This window comes from Curcuma longa, chromosome 4, assembly GCF_044706935.1.
Source record: "Curcuma longa cultivar G26 ecotype Majalengka, Jawa Barat chromosome 4, ITB_CL_G26_1.1, whole genome shotgun sequence".
In the NCBI taxonomy this organism is placed as follows: Eukaryota; Viridiplantae; Streptophyta; class Magnoliopsida; order Zingiberales; family Zingiberaceae; genus Curcuma; species Curcuma longa.
Genome location: NC_133864.1, coordinates 3,629,133 through 3,654,790, shown reverse-complemented (window position 1 = coordinate 3,654,790; position 25,658 = coordinate 3,629,133). Strand labels below are relative to the sequence as shown.

At 37.3% G+C, this 25,658-nt stretch overlaps 2 pseudogenes; both read right to left on the bottom strand.

The window, feature by feature from the left end:
- Nucleotides 1-1,864: 1,864 nt before the first annotated feature.
- LOC141826922 (uncharacterized) lies at nucleotides 1,865-3,462 on the bottom strand (annotated as a pseudogene).
- Nucleotides 3,463-3,660: 198 nt separating this feature from the next.
- LOC141828636 (uncharacterized) lies at nucleotides 3,661-7,387 on the bottom strand (annotated as a pseudogene).
- Between the last annotated feature and the right edge of the window lie 18,271 nt (nucleotides 7,388-25,658).

Here is a 25,658-nt window from a genome sequence, read left to right as displayed (position 1 = left end):
TGCATCACTGATTTCTTCTTCATCAAATTTTTGTTTTCTACAAAAGAAAACAAAAATATTAAAAAATTATTTATTACAAATACAGTATAATATGTAAAAATTTACCTTTTGGCCATCCTTGATTTCATCAACCTTGTTAAAAATAAAATAATAATATTAATTAGTAAAAAAAAGAGTTGCAAATACAAAAAAAAGTAAAAGCAATATTAAATGTGAGAAAAATTAAAATGATACACAACTAGGCTATCAAGAAGAGTCGTCTTCACCGTCGTCACCGTCATCATCATCATCGGGAACCTGAGGAAGCTGACTTGGAGCGGAGCCTAACTGAAAATGCTACATAATCAACTGCTGCTGTCTGCGCATTTCACTCATTTCTTCATTCTGTTGTCTGCGCATTTTTCTCATTTCTTCATCCCTTTGAATAATTATTCCTTTTAAATGAGAGATTTCTTCAGTTAGGCTCACTACAAAAATAATAGCCATTTGCGACGAATTTTGCGACGAAAAAAGCAAGAATTTTCGTCGCAAAACCATTTTGCGACGAATTTTGCGACACAAAATTTTTCGTTGCAAATAGCCTGTCGCAACGAGTGGCGACAAAAATTTTAAAATTCGTCGCAAAATTAGCAACGAATATAAAGTTCGTCGCAAATTTCGTCGCAAAAAATAGCAACGAAACAGTAAATTCGTTCCAAAATTTAGCGACAAAATAATATTTCGTCGCAAATTTTGCGACGAAAAATCAATTCGTCGCCAGCTTTCAGAAAATCAATCGGAAATGAAGACGGTCAAATTGGCGACGAAAAATGCATGTTTCGTCGCCAATTTGCGACAAAAAACATGTTTCGTCGCCAATTTGCGACGAAAATGCATTTTCGTCGCCAATTTGCGACGAAAAAAATTTTTCGTCGCCAATTGGCGACGAAAAATAGTTTTTCGTCGCCAATTGGCGACGAAAAAAGTCGATATTTCGTCGCCAATCCGACTGTCAGATTATTTCTTCACAAATATTGCGACGAAATCATGGATTCGTCGCCAATTTGCGACGAATCTTGTTAATTCGTCGCAAATTGGCGACGAAACCAACTTTATTCGTCGCAAATTGGCGACGAATCCATGATTTCGTCGCCAAATTTACGATACTACAGTAAAATTTCGATAAGTTTGCGACGAAACCTTGTTTCGTCGCAAATGTCGTCGCAAATTAAAAAAAAATTTCACAGATTCAATTTGTTTCTTCGAAATATGAAACCTGTTTACATACAATATCTCCAACCACATCTAAAAATATAATACAATCATACACATCCACATCTAAACACATCCACAAATATAAACACATCCACAAACATTCACATGCACAAACATAAACACATCCAAACATCCACAAACATAAATACATCCAAATGTATCAAACAATCCAGATGTATCAAATATATACAACTCCAAGTGCAAATGTATCAAATATCAGTACTACAAATGAAACATAAACTCCAACTGTATCAAAGTACCATAACATCCAAATCCATAATAAAATACATACATAACAAAGTATCTGAATGACGACCAGAAAAGAAAGCATCACCGTCCATGGTATCAACCTCGGGTAATACTTTCTGCATCACTGATTTCTTCTTCATCAAATTTGCTTTTTCTACATAAGAAAACAAAAATATTAGAAAATTATTTATTACAAATACAGTATAATATGTAAAAATTTACCTTTTGGCCATCCTTGGTTTCATCAACCCTGTTCAAAATAAAATAATAATATTAATTAGTAAAAAAAAGAGTTACAAATACAAAAAAATAAAAGCAATATTAAATGTGAGAAAAATTAAAATGATACACAACTAGGCTATCAAGAAGAGTCGTCTTCACCGTCGTCACCGTCATCATCATCATCGGGAACCTGAGGAAGCTGACTTGGAGCGGAGCCTAACTGAAAATGCTGCATAATCAACTGCTGCTGTCTGCGCATTTCACTCATTTCTTCATTCTGTTGTCTGCGCATTTCTCTCATTTCTTCATCCCTTTGAATAATTATTCCTTTTAAATGAGAGACTTCTTCAGTTAGGCTATCTATTTGTGCCCTCATTGCTGGTTGGGTGGAAGAAGAAGAAGAGGTGCCAGCAACTCGATGAGTTCTGCTAAGAGAACCCATTCCCAATATCCTCCCCCCCTTCGATCCTCCAGTCACATCCAACCAGATACTCAGGTCATTTCCAACGGAGGGCTCAGATCCATCAGCATTTTCACTAGCACTTGAACTCCTCTGTGCTAGCTCGGCCTCATCATATTTTTCCTGTATTGAAATATAAATACATTTAATAAGTTAAACAACATACATAACTATTAAAAATCATATAAGTGAAATAATTAAAATTTAAACCTTCATAGCTCTAGCTCTGTCCCCGCTCCAAGTCTTATCTTTTTTTTGAAAAGTGCGGGTAAATGTTTCAATAAATAGTGGCTCCTTCCCCATCTCCTTAGTCTAAAATTAAAAAACATTGTTAGAAATAAAGAAATAAGTGAAATTACATTAATAACATAATGTATAGAAAAATTTACCAATCTACGCGTGTGTTCCTCGATGTTGATGGAGCCTCCCGCATATGTAGCAGATGAGTCACCAGAATTATATGATTGATTTGTCTTGTTCTGGTGACTTCGTTGTTTGCTTTCCTCAGTTTCCCAAACACCTTTGATCCTCGTCCAATTCTCATCAGTGATGCACGGTGGTTTCTTGTTTCTGTCCTTGGCATGATGTAGAGTATGACGAATATGATCCCCACATTTTTTTTAAAAAATTCTCTTTATTTCCAATTCATGTGATGGATCCCAAGTGAATGCTCGCTGAAATACATAAAAATAAATAGTTAGATATATTAAATTTTATATGATATATTAATTAAATTAATATAAAATATACCTTGAATTCAGTCCACCATAAATCCTTGGTGGGTCCTGGAGTGCTAGTGTAAGTCATTGAAGCCCCTCCCCAATGATTATTAACAATTCGATTAATTTGGCGAATAATTGTTACTGAATTTTCAAAACTATAAAAAAATTCAAACAAACATTATTAGTAATAAAAAAATATATATAAATATAAAAAATAATCTGCATATACTTACGAATCGCCATGAGGGACTATGGTCTCCCGATGCTGGTCAGTAGCGGACTGTACCGGAGAAGGGTTGGGAGACTGCACCAGCGACGGCTGTGGTGGCGAAGGTGAAGGTCCTACAGCAGTGGGCGGTGAAGGTGCATGCGAAGGTCCTGCAGCAGTGGTGGTGAAGGTGCATGCGAAGGTCCTGCAGCCTGATGGTGATGGAGACTGGCCAGCAGGACTGGCCTGCGTCTATGTCCACCTCTGCGAAACTGTGAAACAAAATTGTTATGAGATCAAATAATAAATAATGATTACATTAAGAGGAATATGGAAATACTTACCATCTGTGCTAGGTATGAGGTCAGTAGATGTCAAACAGCTAGAAAATGTAAATAATATGACCTGTAATTAAGAACATATCAGAAAAAATTACAGTGCATCAATAGTGTATAAACAAGTAACCAAGTTATATAAATATGGCGAATAAAACTAAATAACTCATAAAATTATCCTTACCATTATTTATAAAAGATCTTGTTTTTTTATATAAAATCAAAATCTTCATTTTCATTGTCATTATCATCGTCGTCGTCGTCTTCGTTATCATCGTCGTCGTCGTCGTCGTCGTCGTCGTCGTCGCTCTCAGCGTCTTCATTAATATTTTCATTAAGTTCACTTGCATCAACATTAATTACAATTCCGCTTGGATCTCGTAATGTTGAAATAACATGTTCTTCAGTCTCAAATGTGTTTCTAACTTCCTCTTGTTGATATGCAATGTCTTCCCAACGTTCCTCAATTTTTGACCGTGCTTTAGTTTTACATACAACCCACCAATCAATTTTGTCACGTCTCAAACTAGGATACGAAGCATAGAATACCTGAATAGCTTGTTGTGCCAACACAAATGGTTCATATCGTTTATAAAACCTTTTATGATTTATTTCAACCAACTTGTACTGTGGATGCACCTTCATTCCTCTAACTGGGTCAAACCACCGACACATAAACAAAATAACTTTCATTTCTGGTCCGGGATATTCTATCTCTATAATTTCATCCAGCAAACCATAAAAATCATTGCTTGCACTGGCTCTGTCATTTTCTGATGACTGAACACATACTCCACTATTCATTGTACTTTTTCCCATTCCATATTCCTGAGTATGAAAAATATATCCATTTATGAAATATGCTGGCCAAGTGCGTACCAATGCTTTCGGACCCCAAGAAAGATGAAATAGAAATTCATGCTCAAGGTGAGCTTGATTGTCATAAACCTAAAATCCAAAAAACATGTATAAAAATTTTCATATGTATATATATAAATGATAGTATAAATTAGATTGACTACTACTTACATATGATTTGAACCACGGTGCAAATTCTTCATCACAATATCGATCAAAGTCTTGTGCCGACATTTCAGAATATAATTGTTGAAAAATCCTACAATAAAATTAAATGACAGTCACACATGTGCCAAAATATAAGATATTACCAACATAAAAAATATATACTTACTCGAAATATGGCGTGACTTCTGGACAATTCAGTAAAATATATGTCTGAGCTGCACGCCATTTCTTGACCAGTTAAATATCTCTCCTTACATTGTCCACTTGGTCGACCAAGATAGTTAAAAATTGAAAATGACTTTAAATTTTGATCAATAGGACCTTCATCATTTCTTCCTGGCCTCTGCCTTTTGCTTTTAACGTGAGGCTCAAAATAATATGATGCAAAAGTTGTTACTTCCTCGACGATATATGCATTGACAATAGAGGCTTCAACATGTGCTTTATTTTTAACCTTTCTCTTCAAATGATATAAAAATCTGCTTATCATATAAGAAATCAGATTAGAAACCAAAATATAAAATAATTAAGATCAATAAATATTTAGTCATTATTCGAAATTTAAAATAGTACCTTTCAAATGGATACATCCATCGATAATGGACAGGACCTCCAACTTTAGCCTCATATGGCAAGTGAACCAAAAGATGTTCCATGGAGTCAAAAAATGACGGTGGAAAAATCCTTTCTAAATTGCACAAAATGATTGGAATATTTTTCTCTAAAGTCTCCATGTGTGAATGTCTCAAAACTGTTGAGCAAAGATCGTGAAGGAAAATACTTAACTCTGAAATTGCAGCCCAGACAAAATTTGGTAACAGCTCCTTAAATGCAATAGGAATAAGTCTTTCCATGAATATATGACAATCATGACTTTTCATACCAATTAATTTGTATTCTTTCAAATCAACACATCTTCCAATATTAGAGACATAACCATCTGGAAATTTCAAAGATTTTAGCCATTCACAAACAATACGTCTCTGCTCTCTATTTAATGTATAAATTGCCTTTGGCTTTGGCCCCCTACTATTTTCATCGACATCAAGACTGGGTCTTTTACAAATCAGTCGCATATCTTTTCTTGCATTCAAATTATCTTTTGTTTTTCCAGGGATATCCATGACTGTATTTATCAGATTATCAAAAACATTTTTCTCAATATGCATCACATCTAGATTATGATGTAGTAAATGACTGTACCAGTACGGTAGCTCCCAAAATATACTCCGTTTAGTCCATTTATGTGTGCTCCCATATTCATAAATAGTACCATGTGGATCTTCAATAACAGAAGGAAAGTTATAAACTCTGTACCAAAGCTGTTGACCTGATAATCTCATTGGTGGAGGTGTTCTTTCAACTCTATTTTTAGTGAATTCATCTTTATTCCTCCTGAATTTATGATTTGCTGGTAAAAATTGTCTATGACAATCAAAATAGCTGGCTTTCCTTCCATGTTTCAATCTGAATGATTTGGATCTTTCCATACATATTGGACATCCTAAAATTCCTGCGGTACTCCATCCTGATAACATGCCATAAGCTGGAAAATCATTTATCGTCCAAAGCAGTGCAGCCTTCATTACAAACGTCTGATTAGTATGAATATCATATGTAGGACAACCATCATTCCATAATTGTTTCAGCTCTGCAATCAGTGGTTGCATGTAAACATCAATTAACTTTTTCGGATTTTGAGGGCCAGGCACAACCAATGTTAAAAACATATACGGTGTTTTCATACACATCCCAGGTGGCAGATTATACGGAGTTAATATAACTGGCCAACATGAATAATTTCTTCCTGATTTACCAAAAGGAGCAAATCCATCAGCACATAGACCCAATCTTATATTCCGAATTTCCTTGCAAATTCTGGATATGTTCTATCAAAATTTTTCCATGCCTCTGCATCTGATGGATGACACATTAGATCATCTTCTGTTTGATGATTTGCATGCCAAGTCATATGTTCAGCAGTTGCTTCTGATGCATATAGTCTTTGTAACCTAGGAGTCAAAGGCAAATAAAATAGCTGACTGTATGCTTTACGTCGTTGTTGAGGCTTATTGCTTCTCTTGTACCTAGCTTGATTACAAAATTTGCAAACATCTGCATCTTGATCTTCTCCCCAATATATCATACAACCATCTCTACAAGCATCAATCCTTTCCACCGGAAGACCTAAGTCTTTCACAAGTTTTTTCATACTATAAAAATCAGTAGGCAAGTTGTGATCACGCGGAAGTGCCTCTCCCATAACTTGAACAAAATCATTAAAACAATTTTCAGACACATTATGCTCAGCTTTTACATTCAATAATCTTGCAGTCAGAGATAATTGAGTGTGAGTGTCACAACCAGCCCACACAGGTTCATCTGCAGCACTTAGCATTTCTTGAAATTGTTGATATGTCTGATTATTTAAATTCTCATAAACATTTTGTTCTTGTACCCCTTCAAATGGTGATGTATAAGCAGAAAATATTTGTTCATCTGTTGGAGGACAACTAGAGCTTGCAAAACTCGGATCAGAAAATAAATTATGACCTCCTGAACTCTGATATGGATTGAATTGGTTATAAGCACTTTGATCACCACTCACTGACGCTTGTATATTTTGTCCATAATAATCCTCGTCAGGTATAAATGGTTCACCATGGCATGTCCAATTATAATAATTCGGAGTAAAACCAAATCTACAAAGATGTTCGCGAACCTTGTCACATTGTAAAAATTTACCATTATGACATTTTCTACAAGGACATCTTATCTTTTCTCCATCCATAAATTCAACATGAGAGGTTGCAAATTCCAAAAATTGTTCCATTCCAACAATATATTCATCAGTTAAACCTTTACGGTTAGGTTTGTTCTTTCTATACATCCAACCCCTTTCATTCTGCATTTTTAATTTCCTGTTTTCAATTTAATAAATTAATAAACAAAACTATAACATATAAAACATAAACCTAATTACATAAACAACAACTATGACATATAAAACATAAACCTAACATATCATAACACATACAAAACCTATAATAATTAACCTCTATAACAATTATAAAATATATAAAACAATCATGGCCATAATTACTTGATCTATTTAACTACAGTGATAGGAAGTTACATAATATTTTTTCCGTCACCCAATAAAAATATCATGTAACTCCTATCACTATAGTTAAATAGAAAAGATAGTAATCATGGATATATATCAATTAATAATAAAAAATTTATACTTACAACACGTGAACGCAGGAGTATGCGTAGGACCTTCACACCTCAAAGTAGGACCTGCACAATAAAATAATAACAATGTTATATTATATAACCAAGATAATTACTTAAAATATATTAAAAATAATTAAATTAAGATACACTAACCCTAACCCTAAACCCTAATCCTATTCAATAATCCCTCTAAACACTAACCTAATACTCTAACCCTAAACCCTAATGCTATTACTAACCCTAACCCTAAACATAACACTAACCCTAAAAACCCTAATGTTATTCAATAACCCTAACCCTAAACATCAATCACTAACCCTAATTAACCCTAAACCCTAATGCTATTCAATAACCCTAACCCTAAACATCAATCACTAACCCTAACCCTAACCCTAAACTTAACCACTAATCTAATTAAACCCTAAAAACATAATCTAATTACCCTAACCCTAATGTAAACCTAATCCCCCCCCCACTGTGGCCGGCCAGCACCCACCATTGGCCGGCCAGCACCCCACCAGTGGCTGGCCGCCGCCGGCCACACCAACGGCCGCCGCCGCCGGCCACACCAACCGCCGCCGCCACACCTGCGCGCCAACAGACCCTCTGCAGCCAACGGGCCGGCGCCACACCAACGCCCGCCGCCCGCCGCCGCCCAGGCCAGCCCAGCAACCCTAGCGCTGCTGGCCGGCGAGCTCCAGCAACCCGGCCGACCACCCCTTTCCAGCCCCACAAGCGAAAAAGAACAGCGAAAAAGGAAAAAAAAAGCCTCGAGATCTTACCTTCGAGCAAGGAGTGGATTCGTCGCCGGAGGAGTTTGCCGTCGCCGGAGGAGCTGGAAGCCGAGAAATCGCCGGATTGCAGCGCTGCGCAGAAGCGAAGGAGAGAAAAATCGCGAGGGGGGAGGGAGAAAAAGGGGATCGGCCGAAATCTTTAAGTTAGGGCTTTTGCGACGAATACATATTCGTCGCCTATTTCGTCGCCAAATTGGCGACGAATCCGATTATTCGTCGCCAATTGGCGACGAATAAGTGATTTCGTCGCCAACTTTTGCGACGAATTCATGATTCGTCGCAAATTGGCGACGAATAATGAATTCGTCGCCAAATCAAGTGGGTCCCGGCTAGGTAAGTTGTGGCGGAAACGCCAAATTTAGCGACGAATAACCTTTAGTCGCAATTTTCGTCGCAAATTTGGCGACAAATATTCTGTTTTGTCGCCAAATATTGCGACGAATTCGTGATTCGTCGCAATATCTGCGACGAATTCATGAATTCGTCGCAAAATTTGCGACGAATCACAAATTCGTCGCCAAATCAAATGGGTTCGGGTATTTTATTTTGCCGGGATCGCCAAATTTAGCGACGAACATGTTATTTCGTCGCAAATTTGCGACGAATAATTAAATTTGTCGCAAATTTGTGACAAATTTTGCGACAAATATGGTCATCGCAATTATTGCAACAAAAATATTTTTGTCGCAAATTTCGTTCCAAATTAGCAACAACTTCCTCTTTTGTCGCAAAATTTGTCCCAATTTTGCGACGAATTTTATTCGTCGCAAAAGTTTGTTGCTAAATACCCTTATTTTTGTAGTGAGGATAATTAGTCAACTGATAAGGGTAATCAATCAACGTGTGTTATTTCAAAAGTATACAGAAATGAATCGATTTAACTAATTGACAAATCGATTCGATTGATATTTGAAAATTTGATAAAATCAGATAGATTTTAGAAGGTTGAGAATTCATTATTTGATCGCTAACCAAATCAGTTGACTGGTAGAAGATATCAGTCGATTGATAGGCGAAATTAACTCTGATAGTAACTGCATAAGTAGAGTTTCACTTGAAGGACAAGGGACCAGTTCTTAAGGGTTTGAGGATGAAGTGATGTTGCATTTACAAACCAACAAGAAGTATTTCAAGTAACAAGAAAGCATCCAAAGCAAGATCTCATTTATAAAGATGTTTTTACTTTCATTTGCATTTGTATTCTTATTTCTTATTGTATTATTGTATTCTTGTAAAAATAAGATTGTGAGAGACTTCTCTGTCTCCGAAAAATATCAGAAAAGGAGGAGTTCATAGTAGAGGTAGATAACTTGGAATGAACGCTTTAGATTTGTCGCTTTAAGGAGGCGGATACCAAATAAAATTCTGGAATTGTGTATATAGAGTCATGTTTGAATCAAGGTTTTCGCTGCGCATTCAAATGATGAGCATAAAATCAAAATAAGAAGCGATCGAAGCTATTCATCCTCCCCTCTCATGCTGTTTGCATCCGTAGGAATAACTTTGACTCATTCATTCCAAATCACATTCAGCCCTCATTCAATCACGCACCCGATATTAAGGATGAAAATGTATGATTGACGAAGGCATATAGCTAATCCTAGTGCTTCGTATGGTAGTTGAATTGCTTATTGATATGCCCCCCATGCTTTGTCCTCTTCGATCGAATACAATATATTCCTCATGCTTTTAATTTGTTGCTTGAACTAAATGTGACCGATATCAATTCGATACTTTATATAAGCATTTAAAGCCTCAATTTATTGATGGATTTGCCCTAGAAATTGGAAAATAAGATAATCTATTTTTGTGTAATACAATCCAAGAAGTATATTGTAATGCTCTAACAATCGAAGATGGCCTTAAGCATAAAAAACAAGAGGAATGATCACAAAAGTTTGTAATTCCAAAGTACAAAAAACTCAACTTGACGAAAGAAAATGTAAAAATAAAAAAAAACCAAATTTAAAAACAACTCCTACTTCACCTAAATTCACGAACCTTTAAGCCATAAGATTCGACCTCACTTGATCTTTGATGTGTTCGCCATGGAAAATCCCTTATTAAGTTGATATATCTTAAAAGAACCTCTTATTAACCTAAACTCAAAGGCCCTTAATTGAACCACAATTATCAATTAAAAAGCTACAACGGTATATAGTTGACTTTTATCGATGGAGAGACCTCGATGAGCTATTAGAACATAATTGAAACCGTTTGTTCAACACATCAAAACTCATGTCCGGTTCGATCATCTAAGGGTGCGATTGAGCCAACGGAATGATCACAAAATTTTATAATTTCATTAATATACACAAACTCATAATTAATCCATTGCATCATGTTACTTTCTTGTTAGCTAATATGTTGATGCGTTGTTGCTAGGATCTGTGTGAGCTAGAGGGAGAGTGAATAGTTTCGATCGCTTCTCATCTTGATTTTATGGTCGTCATTTGATTTCTTAGTGGAATTCTTGAATCAATCTTGACGCCACATGCACAACATTTTAGTTTTACTTAGTATCCTCTTTGAGGCGACTAATCCAAGGGTGCACTCTACATCTCTCTTCAATAAGAAATCCTCCATTTTGGATAACTTTTGGGGGTGGATAATCCTCTTACAATCTTGTTCTTACAAGAACACAATAAAAAAAAGCAAATACAAACACAAATAAAATCAAAAATAACTTTATAATGAATCTTGCTTTGGATGTTTTCTTGTTGCTTGGAATAACCTCTTGTTGATATGAAAATGCACCATCACTTCACTCTGGAATCTATAAGAATCAATCGCTTCAAATGACCATGAAATCCCCTATTTTAGGGTTGTCATCGAGCTAATTTCCACCTACTAATTGATTGACCTTACTTATTAATCGATTATCATGTCAGATTCGATCGTTTAAACTTGCAAAATAACTATTTTATTTGACCAATCAATTTGTAGCTCCAAGTCTAATTGGCCAATCAATTCTAAACTCTTCTATTTGTTGGTCAAGGTGGAGCATTATCAATCAATTGGTGTCCAGTAATCGATTGCACCAATCGATTACTGGACACCAATTGATTGATTAACCTTATCAATCAATTTTGGATCTGTAATATCCTAGAAATTGTAGGGTTTGAACTAACCAATTAAAGACCAAATACTAATTAGTTCGACTTAAGTGGGTTGAAACCTAAAATTAGCCAAGCTCATAAATAGGTCATATCTAGAATTAGGTTAAGATTATGATAAAATAAAGGGGATAAAAAGGTTCGTCTCGCGAAGATGAATCCAACAAAACTGGTTTGAGTTAAATCAGAGGTTGTTTGGTTAGTGAACCAATCGAACCAAAAATTTAATCTGGTTCGGGTTAATAAACTTAATCTGGTTTAGCCCACATCTTAACCAAAGGAAAGTTACTATGCATTCCTCTTTATAACTATACCCCTCTGCGCCAACTGCCGTCTACGCAACCTTCTCCTCGCGCGCACGAAGACGTGTTCACCGACCGAATCCTTCGTCGGATTTCTCGCGCCAACGAGAGCTATAAGAGGAGGTTGAGACCGAAACCCTAGCCACCCTTCTCCCTCCCTCCTTTGTCACCGGTGATCCCCTCTGCCGACGCCGCTGCACACCGCGTGAAGACGCCGCCATCAACGCTGATCGGATCCTCTGTCCTTCATTGCTGCTCGCATGGAGAAGAAGACCAGCGGCCGTCGCCCTGCCCTTTCTACGCCGGAGAGGAAGAAATCGACACCGCCGCTGCTTGCTTCCGCCGTCGCCCTCCTCGCAGAGTCCTCTTCCTCTTCTTTGAATCGCCGTTTCCTTCTTCCGCAAGCCGCCCGAACAATTCCCTCCTTCACGGGTTGCCGCCGCCAACCGGAGCTAGCTTGGTCTAGGACTCCTGATTTGAGGATTTTGGATTTGTTGATATTGAGATACACAGAGTTTTGAGATTTTGGGAGTGCTATTGTTGACAACCGTCTAATTTAGGTGGGTACTCCGATGCTTGGTCAACACAGGTTTTCTTTTCGTAATTATCCTGTTATTACTTTCTTTACATGCAGTGATTGATTCATGATTAACACTTACTGTTGACCTTGACATGATCTATTTATCTTCAATACAGTCACCGTAATTATTGATTATCTATGTTGATTTATCATAATTGATGTTGCACATACTTGGATGTTGTGGTAGTTATTTGTTGAACTATGCATCGTAGCATATTGTTGTTGTTAACTCTCGCTGCACAGGTTGAGGGAGAGCATTATAGCACTGCACAGGTTGGGTGCTACCAGGACTAGCTAGATAGCTCTCCTGAAGACTGCCCCTCCCCACTCACGGGTAGTGGTCTGTTGTTGGAGGGTGTGCAGTTATCCTGTTTTACGCCCCAATTCACTGCATGGGTTGAGTGACTAGGGGGTGGCGAGTACAGACAGTGACCATGCATGCAATTGTTGTTGTTTAGTGCATTTATAATTGATGCACCTATTATATGATTATGCACTTGTTGTTATATGATTATGTACTTGTTGTTATTTGTCTGCTGCATTTGTATGACATGGCATACATGATAATCATATTGGCCTTGCTCCTGTAGTATTATGTTGGAACTATATACCTTTTGACATCTATGCTATTATCCATTTGATACCTTGTTATGTTCTGCACTTTTATCTAGTATCCACTGAGTATTTTTATACTTACCACCCAGACCCTGGTGTTTCTTGTCTCCTCAGGTTGTAGATAAGGATAACGAAGCTTAGAGTTCTGCCGGACTGCCCCCATCTCACAGCAAGGCGAAGTTGGTGTTCCTTCGCATGTTTTTTTAGTGTATTCGTTATATAGCTTTCCTCGCGAGTTTATTCGCTTTTAGTCGTAGTTCGATATGGTTGTATGTGGATTCTATACACTGATGTTAATGCTTGAGTAGTTGTCGTGTTTTTCCGCTGCGTGGATTTCCATATATACGATTTTGGTTTTCTTGTGATGAGCATTTATAGCATGTGCATGTTAGGTTGTTAGTTTTGGCTGTGTAGGCCCTGGTACGTTACATGTGGTGTGTATGTTTGTGTTTAAAGGACGTGTAGTCCTTATGCTGGCCACATGTGGCTGTGTATTTTTGTTTGTATCTAGAAAAATTATCATGGTTACTAGGGAGATGTTACCAAAATTTTTCGGACGGTGTCCCGGGATGTGACAATATCTTTCTGTTCACTGGCCAGGATCGAACAATCGATTGAACCAACATATTAGTAATTTTAGGTTTAGGACTAATTTCAGCCTTTTCAAGGCTGAACATTCATCTTCTTTAGTATCTGATTAATCTCAACCTACTATGACTTTCTTTGCCCAACATCCAGTGATCCATGACCTGCTGGGACTTTCCATTGCTTAACATCCAGTCAACTTTGATTTGCTAGGATTTTCTCTGCCCAACATCCAATTATCTGTGACTATCGGGACTTCCCTCATGACCCACTTGGGCTTTCAGTCTCATGACAAGTGTCTAGTCAATCTTGACTCATTTGGACTTTCTTTTTGCCAACTTTTCTTTGGACTTTCGATCACTAAGTGTCCGATCCTCTGTGACTCATTTAGACTTTCTTGATCACCAAGTTTTTGGTCTACCTTGATCCACTTGGACTTCTCATTTCGTGCCAAGTGTTCGATCCTCCATGATCCACTTGAACTTTTCTTCACTATCAAATATTTTGTCAACTTTGACTATTTGATGTTTAACTAACATATTGCTCAAATATCAAAACTCAACTCAAGTCAACTCGAGCTTGGTCAACCCAATCAATTTTAACTTGAGATCGATTGCACCAATAATCTTTCCATTTTTATGCTTGACAATATATTGAACCAATCGATTGGTATATGTAGTAATTGATTGATGCTGACATCAATCGATTAGTGACCTGAAAATCTAAATTTTTAATTTTTTGGTTGACTTTCAAAAATACACAAGTAATTCTATAATTTTAAAAAATCATGAAATTTCATATAGACATTACTTATATCAAATAGTATTAGAAAAAGATAATTTTCTATAAAAATATATCTTACTTTCAAAGAATGGTACTAAGTTAGAAACTATTGAAAACTTCAACGTTTTACTCTAACTTTATTTCAAACTAATTAATAGTGTGTAAGTACCGATGGAATCAAAATATCTCCACAATGGTATAATATTGTCCACTTTGGGCCTAAGCCCTCATGGCTTTGTTCTTGGGCTCTCCCCAAAAGGCCTCATACCAATGGAGATATCTTCTATCCTTTTAAACATATGATCTTTTCCATATGCTTTAGATGTGGGACTATGTTTGCACCCTTGCAACCCAACAATCTTTCCCTCAAACAAAGGACCACATGCGCCCCTCAACGTTGTTTTTGATGTCTGAATCCTCGACCCACCAGGACTTTTTGCCCCTCGGTCCATCCGACCTACTAGGACTTCCCACCTAGCCGTAACTAGGACTTTTTGCCCCTCGATCCACCCGACCTACTAGGACTTCCCACCTAGTCGCAATTAGGACTTTTTGTCCCTCGGTCCACTCGACCTACTAGGACTTCTCACCTAGTGTCTGGTCCTCTTGATTCAGACACGAGAGCACCAACTTCCTTTGTTTAAGGTTCAAACCACATGGTTAGATCTGGATCATGGCTCATTCGGTAGTTAGTCCGGTGACGAGTGATCTCACTCTGATACCACTTGTAAGTACCGATGGAATCAAAATATCTCCACAATGGTATGCTATTGTCCACTTTGGGCCTAAACCCTCATGACTTTGTTCTTGGACTCTCCCCAAAATGCCTCATACTAATGGAGATATTTTCCATCCTTTTAAACCCATGATCTTTTCCATATGCTTTAGATGTGGGACTATGTTTGCACCCTTGCAACCCAACATAGTGATTCCTATCAACAAATAAACTTCACCGAGATTTTCCAAAATAAAATTGAAATGATTTTTAAAGTTAATTTTCAATCATGATCTATAGGCTAAATGTACATGACTTGCACATTAATTTTTCTCATGATTGACCAACATAAAATCCAATTAGGTTGATGAAACTAAGGCTCATTTTGATATATCAATTGCATCTTGAACTTAGTTCACTATCATAACATCTCACATGTATCTACTGTATCTTGTGAGATGTAAAATAGTTTTTTCCTAAACTAAAGGATTATCCATGATCTAAAACTAGTTTTTTCCTAAATTTATAGTGCGTGTGACCTAACAGGTTTCTTCGAAGAATTTAAAATTAGTTTGAGAATTAAATTCTTAGAACGAAAGAAATAAAGTTTGGTTGGACCAGACAAAAGTAAAGATGATGGAATTCATCTTGTGAAGACGAAGTAAACTAAATTAGTTTGGTTCTAATGAAAAATATTTTGGCAAATCAGAATGAATGATGAGCTTCGTCTTATGAAGACAAAATAAACCAAATTGATTTGGTTCTGATTGGAAGTGTTTTGATTATTGAATCAAACAATTTAATTTTAAATCAAACTTAAGTTGATCGACATAGGGTTTTGGATATTGAGCTAAGGGATGGGGATTTAGATTAGATCCAAATCCAATAAGAAATTGTATATGAGCTATAATATTGAAATAGGAATAAATGATTGAGATTAATGTAGGGTCCCCAAGGATGTCTGCATCTCCACAATGGCATGATATTGTCCACTTTGGGCCAAAGCCCTCATGGCTTTGCTCTTGGGCTCTCCCCAAAAGGCTTCATACCAATGGAGATATCTTCCATCCTTTTAAACCCATGATCTTTTCCATGTGTTTTAGATGTAGGACTATGTTTGCACCTTTGCAACCCAACAATCCCCCCTCAAACAAAGGACCACAGACCCCCCTCAAACGGAAAACCTCCGTTTAATGTCTGAATCCTCGACCCACCAGGACTTCCTGCCCCTCGGTCCACCCTGACCTACTAGGACTTCCTGCCCGGCCGCAACCATGACTTCCTGCCCCTCGGTCCACTCGACCTACTAGGACTTCCTGCCCAGCCGCAACCAGGACTTCTTGCCCCTCGGTCCACTCGACCTACTAGGACTTCCTGCCCAGCCGCAACCAGGACTTCCTGCCCAGCCGCAACCAGGACTTCCTGCCCCTCAGTCCACCCGACCTACTAGGACTTTCTGCTCGGTGTCAGGTCCTCTTGATTCAGACACGGGATCACCCACTTCCTTTGTTTAAGGTTCAACACACATGGTTAGATCCGGATCATGGCTAATCCGGCGGTTAGTCTGGTGAAGAGCGACCTCGCTCTGATACCAATTGTAGGGTCTCCTGTTGGTGCCCTGGTTAGTTTTGATGTGATCAACCAAGTTAGGTTAGGTCCTGTGTTGTTTTAATCCCTCTGCTAAGTGTGCAGGAACTTAGGTACGGAGGAAGTCGAGCGTAAAACGTAGTGGACGAGAAGGGTTGCGCGGGGAAGTGAGCCGACGGGCTCGGTGCAATCCGAGGGACGCGGAAGCTACGGAAGAGTACGCCGGTGGAGCGAGAAGGACGTGCGCGAAGTCCGAGGGACGAGAAGCCGGGAGGAAGCACGCTCGAGGGGCAAAAGGCCGGAGTCGGGTTCGGGTGAGCCTAACTCCGGTTGGCCAGAAATCACCCAACCGAAGATTTACAAAAAGTCAACAAAAGTCAAACTATTGACTTTGACCGTTGACTTTGACCGTTGACCTTGACTGTTGACTTTGACCAGCAAAGAAGACTTGGACTTTTTGGACGTGGCGGTTGCAAAAAAAAAAAGAAAAAAAAAATAAGATTTATCTTTTATTATATAAAAGATAAATACTTAGTTTTTATTAAGGATAAATCTCTTTATCTTTTATTAAAGATAAAGTTTATCCTTATTTAATCAACGGCTACGATCAAAGTCTATCTCCGATCAACAGTTAGGATCGTATCAACGGATCAACGGCCAAGAGAAAATTTATCTACGATCAACGATCCAGATATATTCTCTTATGCTATAAATAGGCTTAGAAGTTAGAAGAAAAATAACATTGAAATTGTATTCTCTTCTAGCTTCTCTTGTGCTTCAAAGTTCTGTAAAAGGTTTCTCCGCCAGAAGGAGATTTTCATAGTCAAGCTTCAACTGCCTTGGCTTACAACTACCTAGGTTGTAACCAAGTACATCTGTGTGTATTTACCTTTTACTATTTATTTAGTTTAATTAATGTTTATTTATTTAATTGATTGCTACTAACTTTTATCCTTGTAAAGAAACACAAGAGATTCGTGTTTTATTTTCAGGAGCAATTCACCCCCCTCTTGCCGGTCCACCTCGATCCAACAAGTGGTATCAGAGCCGAGGACGCCGCAGAAGGACTAACCGCCAACTGCAGCAAATTTCAAGAAGATGGTTGGACCAGTGATATATCCGCCGAAATTTGAGGGAGAGTTTGGAGCATGGAAAAGAAAAATGAAGGTATTCTTTTCCACAGATTATGAATTATTAATTATCATGAAAAATGGCTATGCAGCTCCGGAAGATAATGAAGGAAAGATCAAGGATCCTGACTCCTGGAACAAGAAGGAGCAAACAGATGCTATAGCGAACGGAAAGGCAGAATTCCATCTGCTGACCGTCCTCCCCGAACAAGATGTCAATCGAATCGGAAAGTACGACTCGGCAAAGGAACTTTGGGAAAAATTCCTGGAATTGCACGAAGGCACCTCGGAGGCAAAACTGACGCGACGAGATATCCTTCGAAGCCGATTGACCAATCTCCGGATGGAAGACGGAGAATCAGTTGCAAAATTACACGCCAAGGTAAAAGAATTAATTACAAGCCTCGAAAATCTCGGAGAAAAGGTGACCAATCGCGATGCTCAAAGGTACGCCCTAAACGCATTCCCGAGAACCCCGGAATGGACCTCGGTAATCGACGCGTACTATATTTCAAAAGATTTAGAGGTGAGTACGTTAGAACAGTTATTTTCTATATTAGAACTTCACGAATCTCGATATGTAGAAAAGAACAGGAAAACAGACAACGTCGCACTAAATACAAGGAAGATCCAACTCGACGAAGAATCTTCAACGGACGATGAAGAAACAGCTCTAACGGTAAGAAACTTGTCTAAATTTATTAAAGCTAATCGTTCTAAAAAGGTGCAGAGAAAAAAGAAACGCACAGTCCGATGCTACAACTGTAACGAGGAGGGTCATCTGAAAGATCAGTGCCCCAAATTCAAGAACCAGCCAAAGAAGAAGAAGGCATTAAAAGCCACTTGGGACGAGACCTCGTCGGACGAATCGGAAGTTGAAGAGTACGCCGGACTTGCGCTAATGGCAAGTCACCAAGAAGATGACGAAAGCACCTCGGAAGAGAGCAGCAACGAAGGGGGAGTCCCTAACTTCGAGACCGACCCGGTAAGTGAGGTATGCCTACTTCCACCTGCTCGAATTTATTCTATAATAAAATCCATGTTGAAGTCTATGAATAAAATAGAAGAGGAAAACTCTGAATTAAAAGAAAAATTAAGCACTACATGTTCGTCTAATTTATCTGACAAATTGAGAATAGAAAATGAAAATTTGAAAAATTTAGTTGAAAAGCTAGAAAACGATATTGCATGCTTACGAACTAAAAAGAATTTTTATCCTGGAAATTTGAACTGGTATATTAAAAATCATACGGGCCAACTTAGAAAAGTGCCTAAGAATTATATTCCTCCAAAGTTTCTGATTAACCCCGTAGATGAAAATCTATTTTGGATCCCAAAGTCATGTCTAAATTAATTTTTTGATTATTTTTGAAAAAAAAATTTATTTATTTTGACTAATAGTTTTTCCTTTATTATGTGTCTCTTATTTAACTAAACTTTTTTTTTTTCCTTATGAAATTAATTTCGATCATACCTTATCTTGAGAAAATTATGTTTATATTTTTTTCTTAATGCACGAGTGTTTTACTATATAATGTGAATTTTTGAATATTTTTTTGATAATGTTTGAATTTTTATGAATTTTCATCCAAAAAATAAGAATTTAATTTTAAAAATAGATAAATATTTGATTTTATCAGATCCAATTTTTTAGGATCTACAAATGGCCAATCAAACTTAGTAAAAAAATTTTAATAATTTTTTGACAGAATTTTTTGAATCTTAAAAAATATTTTTCTTAAATTTCTACTATGAAGGTTTTTAATTTATTTTCGGAAATAGAAATTAGTTTTTTAGCCTAGAAATTTTTTATATATTCACAATCTTATCTTCCACAAAGACCAAAAGTTTTGAATATTTTTAGATAAAAATTAAATTTCTATGATTTTATATTTAAAATTTAAATTCTTTATTCTTGAAAATTGAAAAACAATAATTTTGACTTGAAATTTTTTGTACCAAGATAAAATTTCCTCTTCTACCTGTAGAAAAATTTTCAAAATTTTCCAACAGATGAATTATTTTCTATAAATTTTTAAGTGATAATCATATTTTTTATTTTAAAAATACTTAGAACATTTTATTTCTTAGAAATTAAATCTATTCACGGCTTGAAAAAAAAAGTGTTTTATATTTTTTTCAAAATATTTTTTTTCCTTTCCCTAATTTGTTCTGCCCCATTTTTGCTGTGATCAAAGGGGGAGAGTGCTTAGGTTCAGGGGGAGGTTATGGATGATAACTGCAATATTTTTATGTCACAATATGTTTTATTATTTTTATTATTTATCCTAACTAAACTTGGGTTGATGCACATCAAAAAGGGGGAGATTGTTGGTGCCCTGGTTAGTTTTGATGTGATCAACCAAGTTAGGTTAGGTCCTGTGTTGTTTTAATCCCTCTGCTAAGTGTGCAGGAACTTAGGTACGGAGGAAGTCGAGCGTAAAACGTAGTGGACGAGAAGGGTTGCGCGGGGAAGTGAGCCGACGGGCTCGGTGCAATCCGAGGGACGCGGAAGCTACGGAAGAGTACGCCGGTGGATTGAGAAGGACGTGCGCGAAGTCCGAGGGACGAGAAGCCGGGAGGAAGCACGCTCGAGGGGCAAAAGGCCGGAGTCGGGTTCGGGTGAGCCTAACTCCGGTTGGTCAGAAATCACCCAACCGAAGATTCTACAAAAAGTCAACAAAAGTCAAACTATTGACTTTGACTTTGACCATTGACTTTGACTGTTGACTTTGACCAGCAAAGAAGACTTGGACTTTTTGGATGTGGCGGTTGCAAAAAAAAAAAAAGAAAAAAAAATAAGATTTATCTTTTATTATATAAAAGATAAATACTTAGTTTTTATTAAGGATAAATCTCTTTATCTTTTATTAAAGATAAAGTTTATCCTTATTTAATCAACGGCTACGATCAAAGTCTATCTCCGATCAACAGTTAGGATCGTATCAACGGATCAACGGCCAAGAGAAAATTTATCTACGATCAACGATCCAGATATATTCTCTTATGCTATAAATAGGCTTAGAAGTTAGAAGAAAAAGAACATTGAAATTGTATTCTCTTCTAGCTTCTCTTGTGCTTCAAAGTTCTGTAAAAGGTTTCTCCGCCAGAAGGAGATTTTCATAGTCGAGCTTCAACTGCCTTGGCTTACAACTACCTAGGTTGTAACCAAGTACATCTGTGTGTATTTACCTTTTACTATTTATTTAGTTTAATTAATGTTTATTTATTTAATTGATTGCTACTAACTTTTATCCTTGTAAAGAAACACAAGAGATTCGTGTTTTATTTTCAGGAGCAATTCACCCCCCTCTTGCCGGTCCACCTCGATCCAACACCCCGATCGCGATTTCGATCAAGCGCTGCTCGATTGTCGTTTCTCCTTTGTGGGAAGGGAGATACCGTGGTTGAGAGCTTAAGATGTCTCCATCCCGAATTCGATTTAGCCCTAATCTCGAATCGGGATCTTGCAAACGTTGGATGACCTACTTTGTTAAGTCTTATCGTCGGTAGAGAGGAGAAGGAAACTCCAAGTGTCGGCTAGTTTCGTCACGAGGTCTCTTCTTCCTTGTGAAGAGAGTCGCCGATGCCAACAATCTGACGGGAAGCTCATGTAGCTGCTGGATCCAAATTTTACAGTTGGTTTTGGTGGACATCGACCACCGGAGAGGCCGTTAGCTATTGTCAGAGTCATTACCGGAGTCGCTATTGGGGTTTGCTGCTGGAAACTTGTGAAACCTCCTGAGATCGCTCCATCCTTGCCGGAAAGGGTTTCATCTATTTGTCCTAAATCGACGGTCAAATATTGATCACCAAAAACTACATCGGGAATATGATTATCAACGATAGTTAGAAAGTCTCAAAAAATTTATTGCGATAAGTGTTGTTGCATATTTTTTGATATTAGGGTTTTCTCTTGTATCGACTGTTGTCGATCATTGGCTAGTACCCAAGATAGTGACGCGATTTGTGGCTTCGAGAAGCCGTCTAGACGAGAACTTGATGACGTGGATCACCGGTAGAGATGAAACTTTGAAAGAGTCGTTCGATTGATACCAATCTCATTCCCTCTCAACGTCATCTATCAGGTATACCTAGAATAAATTGTTATTCTGAAAAATTTTAATTTTCAGTTATGTCATATACATGTATCTTGTATGGTGTGTTGCGAGTGTTATAATAATTAGTTTTAATTATTATCTTTTCTTCTTCTGCGTACATTTATGAAACGTGTAAACACAAGCAATGCACTGGGCCGATTCTAACAATAACTTTCCTAGATACCTACCTGATGATTCTCTTAGGCTTTTAGAAGCCTTAGTCATGCTAGTCTCCTTAAGGTAAACACTAGGGATAGCCTTTCTTTTAACCTTGACTTGACTCCTAGACTAAAAGTTAGTTTCATAGCTATATGGAACTCTATGGTATGAAGTCATGCTTTTCTTGGACTTAGATTTGTATCCAAACCTATCTTATCAATAGATGACTCTTGTCTTCCTAAACCTTGGTCTTGCTTCTTGGTCCCTTTAACATTACTTATCATTTTCTTAAGGATCTTTTCTAACTTATCAAGTCTTGACCTCAAATTTTTATTTTTCATTTCTAAGTCATTAATCATTGACTTCTCATTTCTAGCTTGATCATTTCTTTTTTTAGGTATGTGTTTAATCTTCTTGGAATTTTTACCTAGATCCTTTCTATCCTTAGGTGGAGTTGTCTTAGCATGATATGATCCAAAGTTGTCCTTAGACTTTTTATGTTTTCTATTTGCATAATACTTTCCACTAAGATGATAAAATTTATTTCAAACATGCTCCTTATTATGAGATAAGGAAATTCTATTAAATAATGATATCTCAGTTCTTGTCATAGAAACTCCCTCTAAATTTGAGCTTCCTCCCTCTTAAACATTAATTTTGGTAATATCCTTTTTGATTGCATGTGAAGTACACAATGTGCTCCTTGCCTTTGCATATCATGAGGTCGATCTCTTTTGATTTTTTTCCTTCACCTTGGGTACTATGATAGATGCATTCTTCTTGGTCAATCTTGGATATTTGCTCTTATAATGTCCTTTTTTTTCTATAGTCAAAACAAATAATGTGATCTTTATTTTTATGAATTGAAATTGATATACTTTCTTGAGTTGAACTATCTCTACTTGTAGAAGTAGCACCCTCTTCTTCTTTATTGGTCTCGGATATAAAGAGTTCTTCTCGTTCCAGTGTAAAAGGCCTCTCCTCCTCAATCCTTAAGATGGATGCTTCTTTAATCTCCTCCTCGGATGTTGAGCACTTCTTAACTCCCGAATCATCGTGCTCTAGTGTCAATGAATCTCCCTTGTTGAGCTTGTCTTCACTTTGTGCCGATGACAGATTTTCATGGAGCTTCACCAACTTGCTTGATAGCTCCTTGACATCCTGGTATGTACTTATCTTGCACAAGATATTGTTATGCAAAATATTAACTAGCAATCTAGTTACCTTTTCATTTGCCTCATATTTTCGAACTTGTTCCTCATTCCATTTGTTCTTCCGAAGAGGTTTTCCTTTTGTATTTCTTAGAATTTCAAATCCTTTCATTAGAGCAAACTATTGCTCTATATTTATCATCAAGAAATTTCCATTCTTGATTTCCAAAGATCAAAGCCTCCTAATCCGAATGGTGGTGGAACTTGAATATCATATCCAAGTCTATCTTTAAACTCCATTTGACTCCTTCAAAATATGAGACTTTATCTTCTACTTCTAGCTCGTGCTCCGACGGAAGTTAATCCGATGAAGAGCAATCTTGATTTGATACCACTTGTAAAGACCTGTGCGAGTTAGAGGGAGGTGAATAGCTTTGATCGTTTCTCGTCTTGATTTCGTGATCATCATTTGATTGCACAATAAAATTCTTGAATCAATCTTGATGCCACATATACAATACCTTGGTTTTACTTGATATCCGCCTTCTTGAGATGACTAATCCAAGGGTTCATTACTATGATCTCTCTTCACTAAGAAATTCTCCTTTTCAGATAGCTTCCAGTGGTGAAGAAGTCTCTTACAATCTTGTTTTTACAAAAACACAATAAGAAAGGCAAACACAAATGAAATCAAAAAATAACTTTACAATGAAATCTTTCACTTGGAATCTCTAAGAATCGGCCACTTCAAATGACCATGAACCCCTTTTCTAGGATTGCCATTAGGCTACAGAACGACTATTTTGCTTGACCAATCGATTGCATCAATCGATTGGTAGCTCTAAGTTTAATTGACCAATCAATTCCAAACCTCTTTGTTCGTTGGCGAGGGTTGAGTAATCGATTGCTTCATACCAATCGATTAATTAACCCTATCAATTAATTTCGGACCCTTCTATTCCCTGGCCAGGGTCGAGCATCAATCAATTACTTGACACCAATAGACTGGTCACCAGTAAACCTAGAATTCTAAGTTTAGGGTTTGTCAATCGATTGCTAATCTTAATTCCAACTTTTTCAAGGCTGAATTTGTATCTTGTCTGGTATCTGATTGACCTCAATTTATCAAGACTTCCTCTGCCCAACATCCAATCATCTGTGACCTATTAGAACTTTCCATTGTCTAACATTCGGTCAATCTTGACCTGCTAGGACTTTCTCTGCCTAACATTTAGTCATCTGTGATATGTTGAGACTTCCCTTATCATCAAGTGTTTGATCCTCCATGACCCACTTGGGCTTTAGTCTTATGCTAAGTGTCTGATCAACCTTGATCCACTTGGACTTTCCTCTTACTAATTTTTCGTTAGACTTTCAAAGTGTCCGGTCTTTCATAATTTACTTAGACTTTCCCAATCACCAAGTGTTCGATTTATCTTGACTCATTTGGACTTCTCATCTCGTGCCAAGTGTCTGGTTCTTCATAACCCACTTGAATTTTTCTTTACCGTCAAGTATCTGATCAACTTTGATCTACTTGACGTCTAACTAACATATTGCTCAAACATCAAAACTCAATTCGAGTTAACTCGAACTTAGTCAACCCGATCAAACTTGACCTGAGGTCGATTGTATCAACAGTTATAATAGTTATGAAATCATAGCTATTATAATATGAAAATTAAATGAGAGATTTATACCGGAGATAATAATATTGAATAATACAAAATAGTATTAAAGGATATTTAAGTAAATACCCTTTTTATAAGAAAAAAATGACATCCCTAGATTATTTAAAAATAAAAGGACGCCATCATAATTTTTGCTACAAAAAAACTCACATATGAAACGTGGCTCGTCCTAGAACTGAAAGGTGATCAAAATGACATGCGCAACGATGTATAAAATACTACTTTATTAAAAAATAATGGAAAATTTTTCATAAGGATAAACTCGTTCTAAAAGTTCACGATATATAAAATAATTAAACTAAAAAATGTTTCTACTTGTTCCGGTTGAGATCTGCCTCTGGACACGTTACCGGACCTTCCTCACCTTGGGAGTAGAGCAGGAGGAGGAGATGAGGACGACGGTGGTAGCTTCAAGGTCGCCGGGAGCTTCGCCGGAGCTGGTGGAGAACAGGAAGAACTTCAAGAACTTGAAGGCCTGCGAACACAGAGAACGTCAGTGGGAAGGCCAGGGGTGCCCTGGCGCGACCACTCCGACGCTCAAGTTTGTAATGACGAGAGGAAGAAGATGAACAGTAGAAGGAGAACTTGAGCGTGTAAAAGAGAGTAAGAGTTCGGCCCCCCTACCTGTCCGACG